Source organism: Mauremys reevesii, linkage group 5 (assembly GCF_016161935.1).
Source record: "Mauremys reevesii isolate NIE-2019 linkage group 5, ASM1616193v1, whole genome shotgun sequence".
NCBI lineage: Eukaryota > Metazoa > Chordata > Testudines > Geoemydidae > Mauremys > Mauremys reevesii.
In genome coordinates this window covers 25,603,495-25,627,098 of record NC_052627.1, presented here as the reverse complement: position 1 = coordinate 25,627,098, position 23,604 = coordinate 25,603,495, and the positions used below count along the sequence as shown (strand labels likewise).

Genomic DNA, 23,604 nt, shown 5'->3' with positions numbered 1-23,604 from the left:
ACAGCAACTATAGGGGATTGGGCTATATGCAACTTTGCATCTTTGTTGGTACAACAAACACTTATTCCCTTTGCACCTTCCTTTCTATCACCACCTCTGTGCATCCGGACTCACTGGTGTGGCTGGGTAGAGAGTGACACAACTAGGAGTAATGCAACTAAAAAGTAAATCTAACCTAACCGCTAGTGTATTCAGTTCAGTTCTATGGAAGTCACTGCCCAAGGCAAATTATGCAAGCCACATAGTTTTAGACCTTTTTTAAACCAACCCGAACAAGGTACCAGGAAAAACACAATAGGGGTAATTTTTACAGTATCAGAGAAGCGGATTAGATGATGTACAGCAATGTGAGATTATACCATCCACCATAAGCAGTTTTGATTATTCTGAGGTTTATTCATCAACTGGAGACACTGTCTCTCCTGAAGAATCTAAATCTTAGTTATCATCTGAGTCTATTGGCAGATTTCTGGGAAATCAAGGTCTTCAGAGAACTGGCGCAAGATGCAATGACCTTCTAGCTTGTGAGGTCATAACTTCTTTTGGCAAGTTCCTTTTGACTGAAAAAAATATCAGGTGCTGTCTCCATTCAGAGACCTTCTTCCAATTCTTTGGCACAGAATTTCTAAAACTCTAGTTACATTGAAGGCCCTGTCCTTCTCCTGCTCAATACCAAGGGAGACTTACTATTGACTTTAGTGGGAGCAGGTCTTAAATCTGAACAAATAAATTTAAATCTCCAAAGCTTCTCTAATGTTGTCTGCAATGGATAAATGTTGTAATCTAAAAAAGATCCAGTCTGTCCTCACAGCATCCTCTGCTCCCCGGGATCCAACCATCTGCCCACTCTTACTGTACATCCCTTCTGACCACAAGGTGGTGATATAACCTATAGCTCTCTGCATCAGTATAGGTGAATCAGGGACAACCATGAGGCAAATGCCTCTCCTACTTACCATGAGGAGAGTCTGTGGTGGATCATGGGAGAAGTATGATCCACTCTAGCATACAGAGTATGATCTTGCCCTAGCATACAGAGCAAGATGGGAGCGTGAGACATCTAAACTACAACTCCCACCATGAGCCATCATGGCAGCATTTCTGAATTGAAATATTTAGGATTTCACACACACACCCCAAAAAATGGTAAAGTTTTTGCCAGAAAGCAATTTTTTTTCTGTAGAAAACTGACAAAACAATGTCTCCACCTTCCCCACCATCCCCTCTAAAATTTCCCCGGGGGCGGGGGGGAAGCACATTTTCTGACCAACTTTACTACCAATGTCCTTAACATTAATTAAAAATAAAAAAAACATGCTAAGTTAAGCTTAAGAAGATCAAAAAAATGAGAACCCAAATTCTGCTCACATCCATGGACTTCAGTAAATTTGCACAGATGTAGCTGACAGCAGAGCATAAAAGACATTTTGGAAGATTTTTCTCCAGAGTCTAGAACAGATTTAAATTGTGTACCTAGGTTAATTTTTTTGTTTTTTTCTCACTTGCAAGTGAATTTAAAGTTGCCACTGTCAGGCTTGTTACATTGTATAAGAATGTCTTTACTTATACTACAAACATCTTAAATTACTGAAAGTGAAAGAAATTTAAAAAAACTTGTCACTATCTGTGCTCTTTGTTTATTTTTTTGCATTTCTCCCAGCTTGCATAGTGTCATTTCACTTTTAGGTTCTTAGTGTTGCAATGTTTGGGTTTCAAGGACTACTGTTAAATATTTAAAACAACAGCTTTTACTGTTTGTTTCTCTTTTAAGTTGTGGAACCATTTCTATTATTCCTAGGCTTTATACAACCCAGTTTTTGAAAAACTTAAATTTTGGGTCGTATTTAAGTTGACAGCGTCTCTTTAATGTCACAAGCTGACTTAAGCCAACAGTAGTGAAGGTCTAAGACATGATACCCTCCCCTGTGCAACTCTGCCAGTGCACCTCAGTCAAACTCATAATAGCCCTGCCATTCTGGTCCTGGGCCTCTCGTGCAAACTGTCAGCAAAAAATGCTGTCCAAATATGGGTACTGTTATACCCATTTCATAGATGAGGAAACTGAGAACAGACAGTTTAGTGGCCTAACTTTTCGAAGATGCTGGGCATCCACAGCTCCCATAGATTTGGATGGATCTTCGACACCTTTGAAATAAGGCCAAAGTCAGTGGTAGAGTGAACAGAACCTGGGAGTCCTGACTCCCAGGCTTACATTCTAAATAGATCACATAATACAGGAAATATTAGTACTTAGATTTATCTTTCAATATAACTCAACGATTTATATCGGCTCATCATGTATATTGAACCAGAAAAACGTTCAGTGTTCTTGGCTGTGCCTACATTTTGCTCTTAAGTTATCATATGATAAATCCATGCAGCTAGCCCTATTTTATTCCTTGAGGGTTTGATGAATTTGCACTCAAGATTACTTGAGACCTCAATACACAAAGCAGGCTGTGGTTATAGGCTTTGTAATTGTCACTCAGCATCCAAAAATGTTAAAAACATAGACAGATCAAGGATATTTCCAGCTCAAGGCAGAACTGAAAAGAACTGTCAATACAGCAATTATGGACATTCCAAATAACTCAGATATACGAACAGCTTTGGCTTCATTTAAAAAAAATACCATTCATTTGCAAGTGTTATGGCACAAGCATCAGATAAGGAAATTGATGCATTTAAACTTTGACACCTCTTGAGTTTTCTGATATTGTCAAGCAGTGTTGCTCTCTATTTTAATGGAGTGTACTCTAGCACAGAACAGCACATGTTATGTTTTATAATTGTTCTTACAGATCCAACATAAAAACCTTGTTTGCACTGACCAAATGATTTACGTCCATTGCAGTGAAAACCAAGGGCTTGACCCCTATCAAATGCTAAGCATTTCCTACCAAAGTGGTACTGAAGCCAGCCAGTCAAGAGGAACTTTACACAGAAATTGGTACCAGTTTCTAACTGCAGCAACATTTGCAACAGATGTTTATCCAGTTACAAATCCAAACTGGATGTTGGTTTACACCATTCAATAAAATTTTAATTATGGTTCTGCAAGAGTGTAAACCGATCATGTCATGCAACTGAACACTTGTTGTTAAAGTTAACATCTCTATGGCTTGAACTAGACCTAGTGTTAACCTACCTTCCCAAGACAAAAATGAGGCAAAAGTAAATGCAAAACCACCACATTAAAATTTTAAGAAGATGACTAGGAGCAAATCTGCATAAATCAACATTCTACAATCCTGTTTTTGGAGACACACGATGCTTTTTCCCCGGCATTGTGATACAAGCATCTTTAATATAATCCTTACCTGAAGGCAATAGAGAAGGGAAAGGACAAATAACATGCCGGATTTGGAAACATAAGCTCTCTCCCCTTGGGACAGACATATGGAAGGGGTCTGCGATATCAGTATGTTCAGAAATGGCCTTATATCATACTCTTCATTCTGTACAGTAGGTTGTCTGATTGAAAGGGCAATAACCAAGACCAGACAACTGTGCGATCAGAAAGAATGTAGGGGAAAATGGATCAAAATCCCTCAGTTTAATTACTTCACACATGCATGTGTTGCTGCCCGGCAACATATTCCTCCCACCATTAATACAGTTTTGCCAATGGACATAAGGATTTACCTATTTGATACGTTCTGCGGGATGCATACAGTGAGCTAGTGGTGCCTCAAGTGGTATTAACTTGTGAGAGAAAAAACATCCTCTCATTTTTAGATATGGATGGCTTCAAACCTATGACCCTGTAAATCTGGCTCCTCCTACATTTTAGCTGTGCTACACACAATTTGAGGATGCTTGGAAATGTACTGATTGGGTTATGCTGCTTAGACAAGATTGAGCTGTTCTGGGGGGCTTCCCACGTAATCCCACCCACCTTTTCCCTCTGTGGATAGTATTTGATGGTATGGCCTCCCACAGATAATAAACAGTTACATAATCCATTTAAGCAGTTGCTCAGTCACTGTGTGATAAGTTCTAATTTCCATAGAAAAGATGCCACAAATTATCCTGCTTATTGGCTCTTGTTGCTCTACTCACGTCCTTGCATCCCCTCTGAATACATAACTGGATAAATATTTGTTAGAAATAGAGTGTTCTTACAATTAAACATTTGTTTTCTAAGATCATCAGCTGGTGTAAATTAGTGTAGCTCCACCGATTTCACTAGAGCAATGCTGATTGAACATCAGCTGGGGTAATGGCCCAAAGTTCCTCTTTCAGCTTCATGGATTTTATTCCATCTCCTTGGCATTGTTTTCCCCTCTATATATTATATAAATCTATATATTGTAGCTTTGTTTCCAGTTGTGAAGGTGGGTAAGCATATCCTTTCCCAGTACTGTACTGAATACAAGCGCCATTCCTTGAATTATCTAAAAGGTGCTTCAAATCATTAAGACAGGATCCCTGAAGTGAAAGATAAATCTCCTTTCCCAAGTTTTCTTTAGCCTAACCAAGCAATATGTTTTCCCTGCACTCCTGTCAAATGACTAAATACTTTGGACTTCTAGTGGCTTTCATGCAACAAGCTCAAAGTATTTCACACACCTTAATTAAGCCCAGTAGCAGCCAGGCAAAGGAGGTAGGAAAGATTAACTGCCTCATTTTCAGAGGTTCTCAGCATTAATATTGCTCACTGAAGTACATGGGGGCTGTGGGTTCTTATACCCCCTCGAAAAAGAAGGGCGGGGGGGGACATTTACCGCAGTCACACAGAGGTCAGGCCTACATCAGAAACTTTTGCGGCACAGCAACATCAGTTAGGGGTGTGATTTTTCTGCAACATTTCGTTGCCAACAAAAGTGGAGATGCAATTATACAGCATTGGCTGTTCTAGCTTATTTTGTTCACCAAAGCAGTACAAGCTACCCAGCAAAAGTACTTTTTTTGGGCCAATATACACTAAGAGGCTTTTGCCAGTATTGTTATAATGGTATAACTATACCCTTACATCTTTTAAGTTTATACTAGGTCAGAAAGTCACTAGCAGAGCTAGGAATGGAAACAAGTACTCCTGTGTGCCCTACCTATTAATTGTATTGCTTTTTCCCCCACAAATCCATCCATACCACTTCTGGAACATTGCTACTGCCTTGGCCTCACTACTGATGAAATCCTTACACAAAACACAAAGCAAAAGGAGGTGAAGGTGCATAACAACTCCTTCAAACCGGCCATGTCCTAGCACTTCAGTGTCTGCAGAATGTTACTTACCCATCACCTTTCACATACAAAGAAGCACAATAACATCACTACACATCTTCAGTCAACTCCAACTCCCCCGTCCTGCAAAACCTTACACGTGAGTTTGACTTTACAACCAAGAGTAACCTCGCTGAAATCAATTAAACTATTCACAGACATGCTTACATCTACTACCACAAGCAGTTTTATTATTTCATTGAGACAATTCAGGGCAATAAAGTCAAACACACGTGTACAGCTTGGTAGGACCAGGCCTTTGTTTGTAAATTCTCCTTGGACCTTCCCTACCTTATCTCACTGACACAGTCTCCAGACACTGTCAGTACAAAGGCTTTCCCCCAGAATACTAGAGCTGCTGAGGGAAGAGCCTTTTTTCATCCTTCTATCCATTTGACTTGTTACATCTGACCTCATATCTCATTATTATTCTTCATTATTTATATTACTGCACTATGAACCCCAGTAATGGACCAGTCATTGTACAAACACAGAACAAAAAAATGGTCCATGACCCAAAGAGTTTAAAATGTATCTTGACTTAATTCTTCTGCAATAATTAGTGTTATGTTCAAAAATTATAAAATATCCTTAACACCACTGTCTTCTGTCTATCATATGATATACAGTCTGCTTTCTTGTTCTTAGCTCTGTACAGTTTTGGAACATGGCTTGAGAAAACTATAAAAAAGGCCCCAATTTTACAATCCGGTCTGCACTGGCAGACACATGCAGAGCTCCACTGACTTCATGGGGATTGGTGTGGGTGATAAGAGCCCAGAGGAACAGATCCAATTGCAGAGTCAAGGCCTGAAGTTGTACAGTGCTGTCTATATTAATTTAATTTGCAATAAGAGGAATGGAAATGGCAAAACCAAAAAGGGTTGTATAAACATGTCTGAATGCTACTAGGGGCAAAAATGAGATTGGGATAAATATTTCAAATACATGCACCATATCTGAAAGCACAAGGGCAGCATGAAAACAGTAGATTAGACAGATGCTTATGATCAGCCTCCTTTTTTACATACCATTCCAAGTCATGTTGCATGAACTGTCAGGGTGTATTAGAAAATTTCAAGTGGACACAAAGGATGAAATCCCACCCCTTCTGCAGAGGGTCAGCAAAATGACTGCACATGGCTTAAATTCTCAAAATAAGTAACAAACAGTACTGCCAACCTCAAATGTTCAATAATCATGAATCAGGCCTCAACAAATCATGAGGTTGCTTTAAATTGCCTGAGATTTAAATAATAGTAATATACATGGGGTTCTTTTTATTTGCCTTCAGGTTTCCAAGCCTTTTCAAGCTTTTCTCCACAACCATTTTTTTTTTCAACAAAAGTTCTGACTCTCACATACTCACAGACCTCCCAAAGGACCTTAAGAAAAATACTATATTTTACACCACAAGGCAATACGTAAGTGCTGGTGCTCTACCACTCAGTGAATTTCACCCCAAATCTGATAGCCATGACAATACCCTAGTTTGCCTTTAAGAAAAGAACGACTATTCTTTCCTAACAGTATTGAATAACATTGAATAAATGTTTAAGACCTTCATTCTCTTCCAAAGTAGATGGTCAAAATGTTGATTTGTGTAGATTTTTTTAAGTCAGCAACTTGATGTCAACGGTGACAATTACCCTGGCAGACTAATAACTGCACAATTCTCATTGCTAACGTAAGTCTGTATTATTCTCTGAAAATTCCTTTCAAGTAATCAGATTAGTTTGCTTTGATCACCTTCTCTTTTATTATTTGTAAGTATTACTTATTTTTTTAATATAATCATCTTGCTGGAGACAGAAAACAAATCGGAAATTAATGATGGGGTCTATTCAATAGTTCAGGAATTTTCTGTCTCGTGCTTACTTGTGGAGGGAGAGTGGGGAAAAAAACAAAAAGTGCGGGAGGACTCAGAGAAAAGTCATTAGCAGGTAAGTTAAAATGTATTTATTTTCTCAGTGATTTTCTTATAATACACAACATGGATCTGCCTGCTGCTTTGCCTGCTGTTTGGATAAGACCCTCTGCCACCGCTGTAAAATCTAAATAGTAGGGCTGTCAAGCAATTAAAAAAATTAATTGCACTGTTAATAATAGAATACCATTTATTTAAATATTTTTGGATGTTTTCTACATTTTCAAATGTATAGATTTCAATTACAAGGCAGAATACAAAATGTACAGTGCTCACTTTATATTTTTATTACAAATATTTGCGCTGTAAAAACAAAAGAAATAGTATTTTTCAATTCACCTCATACAAGTACTGTAATGCAATCTCTACCATGAAAGTTGAACTTACAAATGTAGAATTATGTACCAAAAAATAACTGCATTCAAAAGCAAATCAATGTAAAACTGAAGAGCCTACAAGTCCACTCTGTCCTACTTCTTGTTCAGCCAATCACTAAGACAAACAAGTTTATTTACATTTGCAGGAGATAATGCTGCCTGCTTCTTGTTTACAATGTCACCTCAAAGTGAGAATAGGTGTTCACATGGCACTGTTGTAGCCGACATCAAAAGATATTTACATGACTGATGCGCTAAAGATTCATATGTCCTTCATGCTTCAACCACCATTCCAGAGGACATGCATCCATGCTGATGATGGGTTCTGCTCAATAACGATCCAAACCCAGTGCGGACTGACACATGTTCACTTTCATCATCTGAGTCAAATGCCACCAACAGAAGGTTGATTTTCTTTTTTGGTGGTTCAGGTTCTGTAGTTTCTGCATTGGAGTGCCGCTCTTTTAAGACTTCTGAAAGCATGCTCCACACCCCATCCCTCTCAGATTTTGGAAGGCACTTCAGATTCTGAAACCTCGGGTAGAGTGATGTAGCTGTCTTTAGAAATCTCACATTGGTACCTTCTTTGTGTTCTGTCAAATTTGCAGTGAAAGTGTTCTTAAAAAGAACATGTGCTGGGTCATCATCTGAGACTGCTATAACATGAAATATATGGCAGAATGCAGGTAAAACAGAGCAGGAGACATACCATTCTCCCCCAAGGAGTTCAGTCACAAATTTAATTACCACATTTTTTTAAACGACCATCGTCAGCATGGAAGCATGTCCTCTGCAACGGTGGCTGAAGCATGAAGGGGCATATGAATCTTTAGCATATCTGCCACATAAATACCTTGCAATGCCAGCTACAAAAGTGCCATGCAAATGCCTGTTCTCACTTTCTGGTGACATTGTAAATAAGAGCAGGCAACATTATCTCCCGTAAATGTAAACAAGCTTGTTTGTCTTGCACTTGGCTGAACAAGAAGTAGGACTGAGTGGACTTGTAGGCGCTAAAGTTTTACATTGTTTTATTTTTGAATGCAGTTATGTAACAAAAAAAAATCTTTCAGGGACCCCCAAACCTCCCTGCTCAGCCCCAGGCCTTGCCCCCACACCACCCCTTCCCCCAAAGCCCCAGCCCCCCGCTCACTCCATTCCCCCCCACACACCCTCTCACTAGGCTGGTGCAGAGGTTTGGGGTGCAGAGGGGGTGCAGGCTCTGGGAGGGAGATTGGGTGCAGACTTTGGGCTGGAGCAGTGGTGCAGGCTGTGGGAGGGCGTTTGGGTGTGGGGTGTAGGCTCTGGGTTGAGGCAGGGGGTTGGGGTGCAGGAAGGGGTAAGGGGTGCAGGCTCCGACTGGGTGGCGCTTACCTTGGGTGGCTCCAGAAAGCAATTGGCACATCTCTTTGGCAGTGGCTCCTAGGCAGGGGAGTCAGGGGATCTCCACACACTGCCCCTGCAGCTCCTATTGGCTGAAGTTCTCAGCCAATGGGAGCTGCAGAATTGGCACCCTCCCACCGGGGGCCACAGGGACATGCTGGCTGCTTCCAGGAGCAGCACGGGGCCAGGCAGGCAGGGAGCCTGCCTTAGCCTTGCTGCACCGTCAGACTTTTAGCACCTAAAATCTCCTGGTTTGGCTACTGAAGCCAAACCAGGAGATAGGAGGAGCGAGGGGGGGAGTTCATCAGCAGGGCTCACGGACACCTGAAGTACCCTCGGGGACTCCAGTTTGAGAAATGCTGCTATACAGAATAACTGTGAATGTGCACACTATGCATAACAATTCATTGGGATTAAGCATCACTCTTCATCCAAGGATCTCAAAATGCTTTACCAAAGGTGTATGTCACGTTTGCAGAACCCAAGGTCCTAATCTTGTGCTGACCCATTAAAGCGAATGAGACGGCACACGTGCTTAAGGGTTGTCCTGCACGGATCCCCCATTCAGAATTGGCCCCTAAAAGCGTGCCTCTAGACAAAGCAAATCAAGTGGGGTTTGTATGTGCTTAATAAGATTCCTCCAGGCTGAAAATGCCAGCACAAAATGACAGTTACAACAGAAGACAAATGCCCTGTTTAGAAAAACTTATACATTCAACCTTGGTAACCAATACAGATAGATAATTAACCTAATCTCAATTATAATATCCTGCCTTCAAAATACATCTTGAATAGAAGCAAGATTAATTGTGTTTGTCCTGTCCAAATCTTTCTCGCGTGCATACACACACACACACACACACAGTCTATGAGTACAATACACTTTGAAGCGATTTAGCTACGGCAGATGTAGCTTATAAAAATGTTTATGCTCTCTATCTGGAAAAGGAGGATGCGCATGCCTGTGCGTGAGGGAGAGAGATCCTCTCTTGGTGGGGAAAAGAGGAGTCTTGAATCCAAAACTTTGCAGGCACATAAAGGAAGGACTGATTTTTAAATATCTGATGACAAATAATTTTTTATTTGTGTGCTTAAAAGTTATGTAAACACCAACAGGCCAAATCTTGTCTACCTTTATCGTACTAACAATACAGCTGGGCTTCTAATGTGGGTAAGGGAAACACAATTTAGCCCAAATTCTGTTTGTAAGCTGGGGTCTTAAAACCTTTACAAGAAAATAAGTGTTTTATGGTTAAACTTAAGGAACTGCCACATAAAGCAAAACATTTAAATGGATACTTCTATCCTGCAAAATCTTCTACAATTGAAACAAAATTACTCTACTAATATATATATTAATCAGCAGCAATTTTTAACAGTACAATCTGCCTATTCCATTGATCAAATGGGCTGTCCATCAAGTGATTAACAACCCTCTTGACCATTGACAGTATCTCCTATATAGTTTTTCAAACATTTCCATCTGCAGCATTTGAACAATTTAGACCCAATCCTCTGTCATATTTGTGCAAGAGTAATAGAAGGTAAAGCAGATAAAGTAAGTGACTGACATACTGAAAATGGGATATCCATCAAAACAGATATTTACAGTAGGCAAATTAATCACAACAGTTAGGACCAATTAGTCCTCTCTCCTTGTGATCTTTAATTGATCTGGAGTCTCTTAATCTGGAAAGGGAGAAATTAAATTAATCCTAATAAAAGCCCTAATCCAGCAAATATATACATACATGAAGCTATGCACATGCAAGAGTGCTGGTAGCTTCAAGGAATAAAATGGCTTTTAAAAAGGTTCTTTTCTAATGTGGCTGCTTTTACAAATATATGTTATTAGGCTCACCCTTTTTGACTTGGCTTTTACGTTTGAAATATTCTATGTCACCTACAAAAATTGGGGTTTTTTTTTAGAAAAGTGTCAAGAATACATGAATTTATAATCTAATTCATAGAAAAAATAAATTAAAATATATTCTGATTAATATTTATAAGGATTTAACTCAGTATCTTTGAAATATGAGCCAAACACTTTACTCATTGAAATACACAGCCTCCGGTTTCATGTTGTGCAAATTTAGAATATTATTTAATCACTGACAGGTCTCTATATACTGTATGTATATATATGTATTTCCACTTAAGCAAAAGAAATGTGCTGATTTTAAATTTTTATTAAAAAAATAACTTTAAGGGCAATGAAGTTCAAAGTTCAATTCATGTAAGGAGTTATGAATTTGTAAAGCCATACAAAAGTTAATTTATTAATAAAGAAGCTGCCTTACTGTGCATTTTGTTTTGACACACGAGAGAGAATGTACCTAAGTTTTATTTATACATTTTTCCATAAACAGAGCACCTAGTACAATGATTTTCTCTGTATGATATTAGGTTGATGCAAAAATACAAAATGTCAAATACTAACTGCATAGAACTCATGCATAGGACTGAAAAAATTAATCAAAAGAAAAATGAAGATTATCAAAGAGAACCATGATTTTCCTGTATTTTAGTTGTCATTGCTTCAAAAAGAGGGCCTATATTAAAAGATGGCACTCCAAGAACTAGATATGGAAGGAAATGCAATTCTCCTTGTAAAATTATAAACAAATTGGTTCAGTATATGAGGACATGACAAAAATAAAAGAAGTACTCCTTTTCTGGTCAAGCCTTCATCTGCAAGGTCACCATTCTGCAAGGAAATCGTCAACTGAGCTGGCATTTCCAAGTGATGCTTGGATACAGCTTTAAACAAAACAAAACCTGGTAACTTAGATATAAAAATAAAATACCATCTAATTTATATGTAGCATATCATAGCTACTCCCTGCTAGTCATTGTCTCACACAGTACAGAGACAAGTTTTCACTACTGTTAGCACTTAACTATTTCATGGCTGTTAAAAGTTAACTGGGATGTGTTCTGCTGTTCTGTCTATGTACCACCTGTCACTAACACCATGGAGTTCTTGGCAACAACAAAATTATCAGCTACAGTAGGGTCTGGCTGCAAAAATATTATTAGCAGTACTGATGTAAGTGGCAAAGAAAACTTCGTGATTGTCAGGCTTTTGACTTTTAAACTCAACAAATTTGATCTGGAGTCTTAGAGAAAGAATAATATGGAACCTCAAGTTGTCATTTTTACCTGCACTTTCCTGACTACAACCACAATTTCCTGCTCATTTTACTCATGGGAGAAGTCCCATTGACTTCAGTGGGACTACTCATGTGAGAAAGAACAGGATTTGAACCTTTCAAGCTGTTTCATAATTAAGGTGAAAAATCCGAAGTAAACCAAATATAGAATTTCACTTCTCTTTACTGTTTCAGAATAACAAGGTGTAAACTCAACAACTGAGAAGGCCATCTTCATAATCTCAATTGTTAAAGTCTTCATTTAAAACAAACAAAAACAAAAAGGTCAGACTAAGCAAAAGTTCCTAGGAAACAAGCCTGTGGGGACACAAACTCTTATTTCCTGTGGGCCTGATTCTGATCTCAATTTTTAAACTGGGGGTGTATCACCATTTAATTTCAATTGAGTTACAATTCCATTTACACTGTGGACATAAGATCAGAATTGTACCACCTGACACTATTCATCAAGAGATGTAACAACATCACGGTAAGCATAAAAACAATCTTGAGTAGTTTATCTTGTCATCTGAGCCCCCCTGAGATGTTGAGAAGTATCAAGGAAAAACTGCTTTGGAAAAGTTGAAATAATGAACTACACATTTAAAAGCTTGGTATTTGACAAGGTGATAATGTTACCCCCAAATTTAGGTGTGTCTGATGCTCCATAATCTGACAACCTCTTTATCCCTTTCCTTACAAGAAAAACAATCAATAATTCCTTTGCAGAGGGATTCAGATATTCTGCCAGATTAAATGGTGCAAGTTCTCCACACAGCCCAGTGGGTGACAGGAGATACATCGTGTCCGATAATGCCCATCAGAAAGAGATCAGAAACAGAGATGTCAGACTCCCTGCGCTCATCACCAGCGTAGAAGCAGCTGGTAAGAATTAAAGCCTTTGCTAAAGAAGCAAAAGCTACAGTTTTACTTGCAGAGCAAATGCAGACAGGACACAGGATGATCTCTCTGTACTTACTATTAATCATCACGTTTATTATGGTAGTGCCTAAGAGCCAGCCAAGAATGGGGTGCCATTGTGCTAGGTGTTGTACAAACACAGAGTAATAGACGGTTCCTACTCCAAAGAGCTTACAGTCTAAATAGACAAGGGGTGGGCAAAGGAGAACCCACAGGGAACAATATGATATTAGCAAATGTAATTGGGTGTTTAGTTAGGAGAGGATAAGTGAAATAGAAATTCATTGAAAAATTAATGATGAGTACACAAACACTTGCACATTTTTGGAGCTAAAAGCAGAATCAAGAGACAGTTACTATTTACCTGTTAAAAAGGAAGAGTAAATTGCTGGACTAGTGGAAGAAAATATTGGAGTCCAAGCTAATGCGTCAGTGAGATTAATCCAACATGGTAGAAGAATGTGCAGCGCAATATAACAAAGTCAACATACTAGAGCTACTTACCAAAAAAAAAGATCACATACACAAAAATTAAAAGTGGCTTGAGCAGATCATAAGGAATAATTAACAATCCCATATGAAGCCACTATTTCTTGACAACTACATTAAATGCTGAAGTTTTAGATAGAGGAAATGCAGTTCAGCATTTGAACACAGGAAAGAGCAGAAGTAAAGATACACCAAGGTTTTATTATATTTTCAAAAATATTTTGGTTACTTTAACAGTGTTTTCTTATTAAAAAAACCTAGAGCCCACTCTACATTAGCTACAGTATGTAAGTCTCTTGCCTCTCACATGCGTCAGAAGAATTGGGATGGTGGATATAAAGCGCTGTATTATTTATAAGGGAGATTTGAAAGCTCTCTGGGAATTGGGCACCAAACTCCCCTTTGTGCCTTTGAAACTCTTACCCTGTATCTTTTGTTATATTTCTTCTCTTTAAGCCACACTGGGACAGAGATTGCTTGAATGAAGACTAGGTGCTTCTTATCAGGGCGAAGCATGCTTCGGAACTTGTACCAGGATAGAAACCAGTTTGCATATGAATGAACTAGAACTGATAGCTGTATAAAGAGTTTTCCAGTCACTTCCTTCAGAGTTTTGCCCATCAAGGCCAAATATTTATATTATGTCAGACAATGCAACAACAGTAGTTTATCTATACAAAAAAGGAGCTACTCTATGATGAGTCCGTGTGTTTCAGATCTAGTTTTAAGAAGCGTTATCATTTAACTCAGAATCACTCATTTCTATCAGCAGTTCATATTATGGCCAAAGATTACTCCATGGCCGATACATAAAGCTACAGGTGGAGGAATGTTTCTGGACATGTGGTAAAACAAGCTTTTTTACATTTGCTGCCAGGTCTGAAATATAGCCCAAATCCTGTGAATGCTTAGTCATGTAACCTTCCTCAGCTGAGTAGTTTCTCTGAGCTCAAGGGAACTAGTCACTCATACGAAGTTACTAACCTATGTAAATCTCTGCAGGATTAGGCCCTGTGTTTAGCCTCAGATATTTGAATCCTGGGTATGAAGAGAAATGCATTGCCCCTAAACTGAGGGAAGCAACATTACATATACACATCTTTCTTTCGTTTCCCTCCATTTCAGATAAGGGCCAGCTAATCAAGGAGCCTAACTCCTTAAGTGGAATAATGATAGCAGTGTATTATCCAAGTGGCCTAGTGCAATATTCTGCTCTTGGAGCTACCTGAATATTGACAGAAAATACCTTTCAGAAGTTTAATTGAGGTCTTCAGACGCATCCAGGGATTAATTTAATTTGAAATCACGTACTGCAAAATGGTTTTTATTACTATTTGTATTGTAGCAGTGGTTAGAGATGCCATCTCCATTGTACTAGGTACTGCGTAGACACACAATAAAAAGAAAGTCTCAGCCCCAAAGAGCTTACAATCTAAGAGATATGTATCTATTTTAGGAAGTACAGAGTCATTGGCTCTGTTAGGAAATGGAGGCGACTATAAACATGTATGAAAAAAGTAATCTTATTTCTCATTAGTAGGAACTCACATATCCCACCTGAAAAAGTGCTTTCTTCTAACCCTCACCGTTTCCACACACCTGGCAAGGGATGTGATCACTTACCTATTGTTCTAGGAAATAATGCAGAGAAAGCAAATCCAGAAACAAACAGGCTAGAAAGCTCTGGCTTTTGTGAACTGTTCTTCCTGAATCTGTCATTTAATGTTACCACCAAGTAACATTTCTCTTGTAAGAGAATTTCAAGACCCGAGGGGTCAATCAGGAAAAATAATGAGAATTCTGGCCTCCATCCAGCAAAGGACTTAAGCACATGCTTAACTTTAAATTATATAAGTAGACTCACTAACTCCAAGAGGACTACTCACACGCTTGAAGTTCAGCATGTTGTTAAGTGCTTTGCTGGCTCAGGGCCACAGCCTCAGCACACTGTAGGACTGAGCCATATTCCATACCTGTTCCACACAAAGCAATCAGATTACATACAAAGTGGGGATCTGAATATGGTGGAAGTACCTACAAAAATCAGACTTGGAAATCCTGATTCTTCTTTCACATAGGTGTAAATCAGGAGTAGCTCAGCTGAAGTCAATGACGGTACAAAAATGTAGGAAGAAGGTCAAACCCCACGATTTATTATTCTGTATTCCTTCTTTTAAAATAATTGCAAGGTCTTTTTAAGAACAAACACAAAATTTAAATATGGTGACCCATATAACTTAAATACACCAAGTAATCTAACACTGAATATACTGCAGTCTAATGATTTAAAAAAAAAAAAAAAGCAGCAGCTCTGGGTGAAACTCACCCCTGTGCAGATGGACTATGCACCAGGACTGAAGAGGAACACAAGTGCTGCAGAGAACTCTTGCTGGCCCTCTGCATGTGTGAATTTTGATTTTTATTAGCAATAATGTAATAAGCACTAAGTCAAATTAATTTGAAAGTATAACACCTCTGTGCATTCTTTGACTTTTCCACAAGCCATATCTAGTTTAGTGTCGTTTTAATTTCTGAAAAAAATACATTAACTTTTAAAGTTGTTCAATATGATTATTGGTCAGAAAATAACACTGCGTATAGCAGGTAGCTATTTGTTCTGAATATACAGTTTTAACTATTTACTTTTTCCTGTAACAAGTGAAATCCTCTCATCAAGCTCTTCAGTCAGTTAGCAATGAGTTGTGTAAGTGCTGTTTTCAAAGGAAAACTTCAGAAAATTGAACACTAAGTCAGTATTTTAAGTGGGGCAAAACCTATTTTTAAACAACTAGGGAAGCATTCTTGAGAGAGAGAGAGAGAGAGAGAGAGATTACTTTTTTCATAAATTCACAGCATTCTCCATTATCTTCCACAAAACAAATTTTATCTTGACAGACATTTTGATTTAAAAGCACATTTCAGTGTCATTAAAAATTCATCAACAGCTTTTGACACATGAGTAATGAGATCATATCAAACTGTAACATGTGACCACAAGGAAAGGATCCAGTGGCTTACTAAACAGCCTCTTCAATTAGACAAATAACATGCTGTCTCAAATTTTCTTGCATTAAGTTAAATTTAAAACTAAAAAAAAAAGAGCCCTACTTGCATGATTGTAAAAATATTTCTGAAGTCATGGTAAATTAAATGTATTGTGTAATTTTAAGTATGCTTTACATGCAAAACATCACTACAATAATGGCAGACTTACAGAATAAAAGGCAATTGTTTTGCATGACTTTACAATGACTTACCAAATGACATTAAAGCACTTGAAGCCAAAATGCCATATTCTCAACAAACATCTCTACAGCAAATGTTAGAAGACATCTGCTATGTACAATAACAAATCTTTTAATATTCTTTTTATAGTTAGAACACAGTTATTTGACCACTGAAAATGTTGAAAAAGTCTTTACACCTATACTTTGGCTTATGGTTACTCAAAGGTCACTAGATGAGACTTCCACCGCTTTTTCCAACTAATGAAAAGGATTAAAAATTTCACCAGTGTAGTTACAAAATTATGAAATTGGATGTATATTTGGTGAGTATAGATGTAGGAATCCCATTAATATCCAGCCGCTGATTTAAGATTTCAGTGGTATTTCCACAGAAATTGCCTAAAATAACTTTTTTTTAGCCAATATCCTGTCCTTTAACAGCCACCTTTGCATTGTTGAATCCAATTACCTCTCTTCAGCTGATTCTTCTTTGCTAACATAACAGATGTTTCTGCAATTGTAATATGTTTATTTTTAGGTGGTTTTGGATAGTTTAAAGACTTTTCTCTCTGTGTTCCTTCACAGGCACCTTTGAGTGCACAATGAGTCATTCATTCTTCACCTTAATAATAATATCCCTCCAAGAGCAGCCCAGCTCATGGTGTTAAAGGCGAAGCTCTCCCTGCGAAATCCCTAGGAGCTGCCAAAAATCATGATCACTGGTCTGATTTAGTCAGAGAGGCAGCTCAAGGCAGGTTGGAAAACACAGACTATGCTCCAGTACTTATTGAAAACACTGTACTCAGTTCTTCTGATCCAAACAGGTAGGGGATAGGCAGGAAGAAGACGCACAGGTGCAATTAATTTCTGCAGTCGTTAAGGTCCATTCTGTGGCATGGCTGAAGTGCAATTATGAAGCTATCAAATACAATCAACTTAATAGTGCTATGATAAAAAGATTACAGTGGCTGTAGGGGTGGGGGGAACGGCGTAACAACCTGTCTCCACGCCTTGGCGTCCTCTGCCAAGGGGCTGGGTTGGCAAGTACCAAATAACAACCTCGTAGCAGATTTGATCTCAGAACCACAGAGACATCAACCGAAACCCCTTTGCACTTTTGCCCGCAACTCTTCCACATGCGAGCCACCGTAGCAGCTCCTTAAACGCCCCCAACCCGAGGGACCCACAGGTGGGCTCCTAAATCCGCAGGTGGCTAGTAGCCAGGGTCTGGTTCGCAGCGCGAGCGAGCACCGCCCGCTCCCACGGCGGGGAACGTGGGGCGGCACCTGCGAGAAGCGGGGCTCGTCTCCCTCGGCTGCCTGGATGCGGCAGTAGGAGCCTCTGTAGTGAAGCCCTTGGGCTGGAAAACTTCGGCCAGAGTCAGTAACAGCCCCCCCACGGCGGGATCACCCGCTCGCGGCTCACTGAAAAGCCCCCACCCAGGCACTCCCGGCCCGGGGGCGGGGAGAGACTCTGCCCCCGGCCTCGGTCACCTGGTCCCGCGGCTGCTGCCGCCGCCCGCCCGCTCGCTGCCTCCCCTCCCAGCCCCAGCCCCAGCCCCTCACCCGGCCGCCAGGAGCCGCCGCTGCCTCCACCCCGGTCCCGGTCCCGGCTGCAGCATCCCAGCGCCGCTTCGCCTCCGGGCGCGGGGGCGGTTGCCAGGGCACAGGTACCGCACACAAACCCCAGCCGGCTCCCCCAGCGCAGCGCAGCGCAGCGCAGCGCAGCGCGGGCCTTTGGCATGCCCGCCCCGGCGCCCCGCTGGCCCGAGCCCCAGAGCGCGCCCCGCGGGGAGCCGGGGCAGAGCTGGCCCCGGCGCGGAGCTCCCTTACCGGCTGCCAGGCCGCCTCCGCCGGAGAGCAGACGCCGCTCAGTGCTGCTGCTGCTGCTCCCCCTGCGCCTCCAGCCTGCACGCCACAAAGTTGGGTCAGCTGCTGCTGCTGCTGGTGTCCCCCCCCCGCCCGGGTTCTCTCAGGCTCTGCAGATTTTTTTTTCCGCTTGCCCTCTCCAGCTCCCACTAGTGATTGCACGGCCCGAGCGCCCGCCAACTCTTTAGCAAAAGCAGGACTAGGCTTCCCCCCTGCCAGCAGCCAGCGCTGAGCTTCTGGCCCGGCAGAGGGCTGCTGCCAAGCCCATGCTCGGCTGCGTCCCTACAGCCCAGCTCTTTGGTGGCGGTGCTGGTGCTGCTGCCGCCAGAGGGGAGAGTTATTGCTTGGTGGTTGCACCCATGAGCCTTCTAGTCTGTCTGAACCTCTAGGTGAGAGGTTTTGCAAGTACCTTTTCTTCAATATATGGCCACAAGCACAAAAAACTAAAAGTCCTGTAGCACTGTACCAGTGGGGTAGCCATCTCAGTCTGTATCCACAAACACATGGAGTCCCGTGGCACCTTAAAGACTAACAGATTTATTTGGGCATAAGCTTTCGTGGATACCCCCCCACACCCACTTCCTCAGATGCAAGCAGTGTCACTGTAGCATTGACTACTAACCCTGCACATACTGATAATAAAGCAGTAGCCAAATAACACACCGCCATACAGGGCCGGCTCCAGACCCCAGCGCGCCAAGCACGCGCTTGGGGCGGCATTTTAACTGGAGGGCGGCAGGCGGGTCCGGCGGACCTTCCGCAGTCATGCCTGCGGGAGGTCCAACGGAGCCGGGGGACGACCGGACCTCCCGCAGGCATGACTGCGGCGGGTGCGCTGGTCCCGCAGCTCGTGTGGCGCGGACCGGCACCCGGCAGCGCGAGTGGCGCAGCGCGCCGCCCTGCTTGGGGCGGTGGAATTCCTAGAGCCGCCCCTGCCGCCATATCCCCAGCTCATTCCTAATCAGCAGCAAATCCCACTGACAAGGCTAAGAGTTTTGAGAGAAGTGGAACAATTTACAGCCAAGATCAGATTAGCAACCAAACTGTTTATGGTAAAATGGACATGGGGTTAATTGGTTAAAAACAAATAACATTTATAACAATATGTGAATTTTCCACAAATCATAACCTATTCTGCCTCCTACCTGCTGTGTTCCCTTACTAGCACTTGTATCATGGTAGCACCCAGAAGCCAGAACCCCAGTGTCAGGGCTGCATGGGAGTTTTGGGGGCGTGGGGCAAAAGCTGAAATTTAGCCCTCTCCTTAACCCTTCCAAAAAAAAATTACTTTGGACACAAAAGAATTTAAGAAAAGGGGAGGGGAGGGGTAGTGGGAGAAGGCCCCAGCCTGTGGGGTGCTGCTGTCACTGTGGGGATTTGGAGGGCTTTGCCCTGCTTGGGCCCAGGGAAGTGTTCCCATACCTACTTCTCCCTAAGCCCCGACCCCTCTTTTACTTACAGGCTCTTGGCCTAGTGGGTTGTCTTGGGTTCACCCCAACAATGCCAGTGACAGCAGCAGTGGGATCTGGGCCTGCTGAAGGGGGAGGGAGGCGCCAAAAAACAATTGGCATTGTGACTCCATGTGCCAGGCCACAATGCCAATCGCTAAAATTTGCCCCCCTCCTTCATTTTGGGGGCCCTCTCAAGCAGGAGTTTGAGCAAACTGACCCCTTTCACCCCCCACTGGTCAGCCTGCCTATCATGCTAGCCCCACTGTACAGACAAAGAAATGGTCCCTGCCCCCACGAGCTTACAATCTAAGTAATCTTTTACTACTGTTATAGAAAATAACTCATACTGTTAACAATTTATCATGTCGAAAGCTAGTAACTAACCATTCCAAGAGTCTTATACCACACCCTGAAATTAGTCTTTGACTGACCACAATTGAGAGAATTCCAAAAGCAAGAACTGAAATAGTCTGACATACAGGGAGGAATTAATCATAATAGAAAATTATTTCCTTTTAAAATCACATGTGCAGTTGTATTTCCTTTCTTCCTCCCCAGCCTCATTGGAATTAATTTATTTTTCATCTGGCGAAAACATTTCATTTATGGGAGAGGTAGGGAACAGACCACCTCAACATTTTGGGAAATTCATATACAGGAATGGGCAAACTAGTTACAAAAACAAGATGACCCTCCTCCACCTGACTGCTCACCCATTTCTAGGACTGAACTTTTCTTTACATTCCTGGCATGTTGGGCTAAATCTTATTTGTTTTCTCCTTTTCATGCATCTTTTTATTTCTAGGCCCTGGCTGGAACTAGCACCAGCAGTCTTGAAATACTGTGAGAAAGGGTTATTATTGGCTGTGGTAAAAAGCAAAAATGCTGGCAATCTTGCAAGAAAGCCTGCTCATGCTCCACTTTTGTGAACTCCATGTTCATGAGTTACCCTCAGACAGCTCAAATTCCACACGTTTTGGCCAGTTTCTTAGTCATGGCCCACCATAATACTGGTGGATCCCATATTGTGAACCTGCATTTCCCACCTTAGCAGAGGAACTTCAGCTCCATCTCTTCTGGTGTTCTCTTCTGTTTTTCCCTCTGCCCAGATGCTACAGAAAAAGAAAAGGCCAAGAGGAATGGAGAAAATATGCCATTATGGGAAATGCATGAGCAGCTCTCCCAAGCAAAAAGGCAAGGGAGACCAGGAGAAGGCAGAGAGAGGGGAGATGGGACAGAGGGATGGGAAGAGATGAGAAAAATAGAGGACAGAGGTGGGATGCCTGGAGAGGGAAAAAGATGTAGGAAGAGATGGGAAGGTCAGGTAAAGACAAAGGATGAAATAAATGGAAGGGGAGGGTGAATGATGTCCAAAATTATGCAGGCCTTTTCCCAAATTGTATCACGGGGAAAAGGAGAGCGCCTTCCTCAACCCTGGCAGGTAATTAAATGTTTGTAGGACAACTGGAACTGGTAAAGAACAAGGATTTTGCCCTGAAATAGGGATGGATGCAGCCACAAGAGTGCAAGGAACATTTATGATTTTTTCCCCTGGAAAATGCAAGACTGATCTCCATAGGGGTGGAGCCCAAGAGGCTTGCCCTTCCTAGCTGCTATGAGCTAGCAGCCACAGAAACTATTAATTACTGAACTGAGCTACAAGAGAGAAGGATGATGGTCTCTCTCTTTCATTAGCATCTCTGACTAGTCTTTTTTGAGGGGATCACTTCAGACACCAGTCACTAGCTCCCAATTATATCAGATCTCATCATAACAATTTTATAAAACACTCAAAATATGTAGCTCCTAATAAAGGAGATGTAGTATATTTGACAAGACACTGTTTGGGGCTGTCAGTGGCACCAGCAGTAGATAAGTAATTGTCTAAATCTTCTGTCACTGCTAAGGTAAACAGATGAAACCACAAGCGCCCTGGCAAAGTTCAAGCCTTCTGGCGAAGTTTGCAGCGTGCTTTCACCTCCCTGACCTCAGAGCACTGAACACCACAGTGATCCTCCTTCAGTTCGTTAAGATATTGTGTGTGTCAGTAAAGGAGATTTTTCAGTAATCGCGTGAATAAACATTCAAGGAGACACAAAAATATTCCCTTTCCATCTGTGCTTATAGAAGACAACATAATCCTCAATCTTCTAGAAGCTAATACTGTGCATCTTTCCACACCAACACTATTAGCATTCTGTCATCTGAAGAGCTAAGTGATGCTGAGATTTGTGCTTTGCTTTCACTCAACCTGATCAAATCTATTTCTTATTCGATAACCTGACTTACTTCACAATGGCAAGTCAGTCTGCAGAGCCAATTTATTAATTTATTCCCAATTGCTGACTGGAGATGTTACTTTATTCTACTCTACTAAAGTAGTAGACTTATTTTTAGGGTCCTATGCAGCAAAATGTACTTTGTCGTGAAACCAGATAACATCATTTGGTCTTTCCTAAGTATATAAAATATGCTACAAAAACTGTTACATGGTCATCCTATGGTCCCATAACATGTTTTTTCCCCATCTTAAGATGACAATACCAAACTGTGTTCTCTATGACATGTATATTATAATGCAGTTCCCCAAAACAGGACCCTTTGCTGTTTAGAGCAGCCCTTAATTCACAATGAATAGAAAATAAAGAAGCTACATCAGCCAGTTAGAAAAAGCTTCTGCTTTTTAAAGTAGGGAAATGACAGTTACCATATGCACGTTGTCAAATATCATTATTTTATTTAGCAGAGATACTGATCATCCACTTACTTAATATATCTTACAATCTCCTCATTAAATCTCTCAATAAAACACAATTAATGTCCAAGAATCTGGGCCAGATTCAGTCCCGATGTAATCAGGCACAACTCCGTGAAATCAAAGGCTACATTTGGTAGCGTGTGCATTAGTTACTGCTGAAGACATAATTTTTACTGTTACTGCAGAGTTTGCACAGAAAATGTATCAGAATCAAACTCATTGCTGCGGAAGCCATTTTCCCATACTATGCCATAGAATCATAGAACTGAAAGGGACCTCAAGAGGTCATCTAGTCCAGTCCCCTGCACTTGTGGCAGGACTAATTATTTAGACCATTCCTGACAGGTGTTTGCCTAACCTGCTCTTAAAAATCTCCAATGATGGAGACTGCACAACCTCCCTAGGCAATTTATTCTGGTGCTTAGCCACCCTGACAGGAAGTTTTTTCCTAATATCCAACCTAAACCTCCCTTGCTGCAATTTAAGCCCATTGGTTCTTGTCCTATCCTCAGAGGTTAAGAAAAAAAAATTCTCTCTCCTCCTTTTAACAACCATTTACATACACCTCTACCCCGATATAATGCGACCCTATATAACACAAATTTGGATATAACGCAGTAAAGCAGCACTCGGGGGGGGCGGGGCAGTGCACTCCGGTGGATCAAAGCAAGTTTGATATAACACTGTTTCATCTATAACTCAGTAAGATTTTTTGGCTCCTGAGGACCGCGTTATATCGGGGTAGAGGTATACTTGAAAACTGTTATGTCCCTCTCAGTCTTCTCTTTCCCTGAGTAAACAAACCCAGTTTTTTCAATATTCCCT

At 41.2% G+C, this 23,604-nt stretch overlaps 1 protein-coding gene across 7 annotated transcripts in view; it reads right to left on the bottom strand.

Moving 5' to 3' along the window:
• The window catches only part of BMPR1B (bone morphogenetic protein receptor type 1B), a 384,295-nt gene that overhangs the window by 349,243 nt on the left and 11,448 nt on the right, over positions 1-23,604 (bottom strand). For 3 of the 7 annotated variants that reach the window (XM_039540897.1, XM_039540895.1, XM_039540898.1), the window contains exon 1: positions 18,535-18,616. The exons of 1 other annotated variant lie outside the window; for it this stretch is intronic. The gene's annotated coding sequence lies outside the window, so the exon portion shown is untranslated. Of the gene's footprint in view, positions 1-17,700; positions 18,083-18,267; positions 18,297-18,534; positions 18,617-23,604 lie in introns of those variants that run through there. 3 more of the 7 variants (XM_039540900.1, XM_039540896.1, XM_039540894.1) reach the window with 3 other exon arrangements.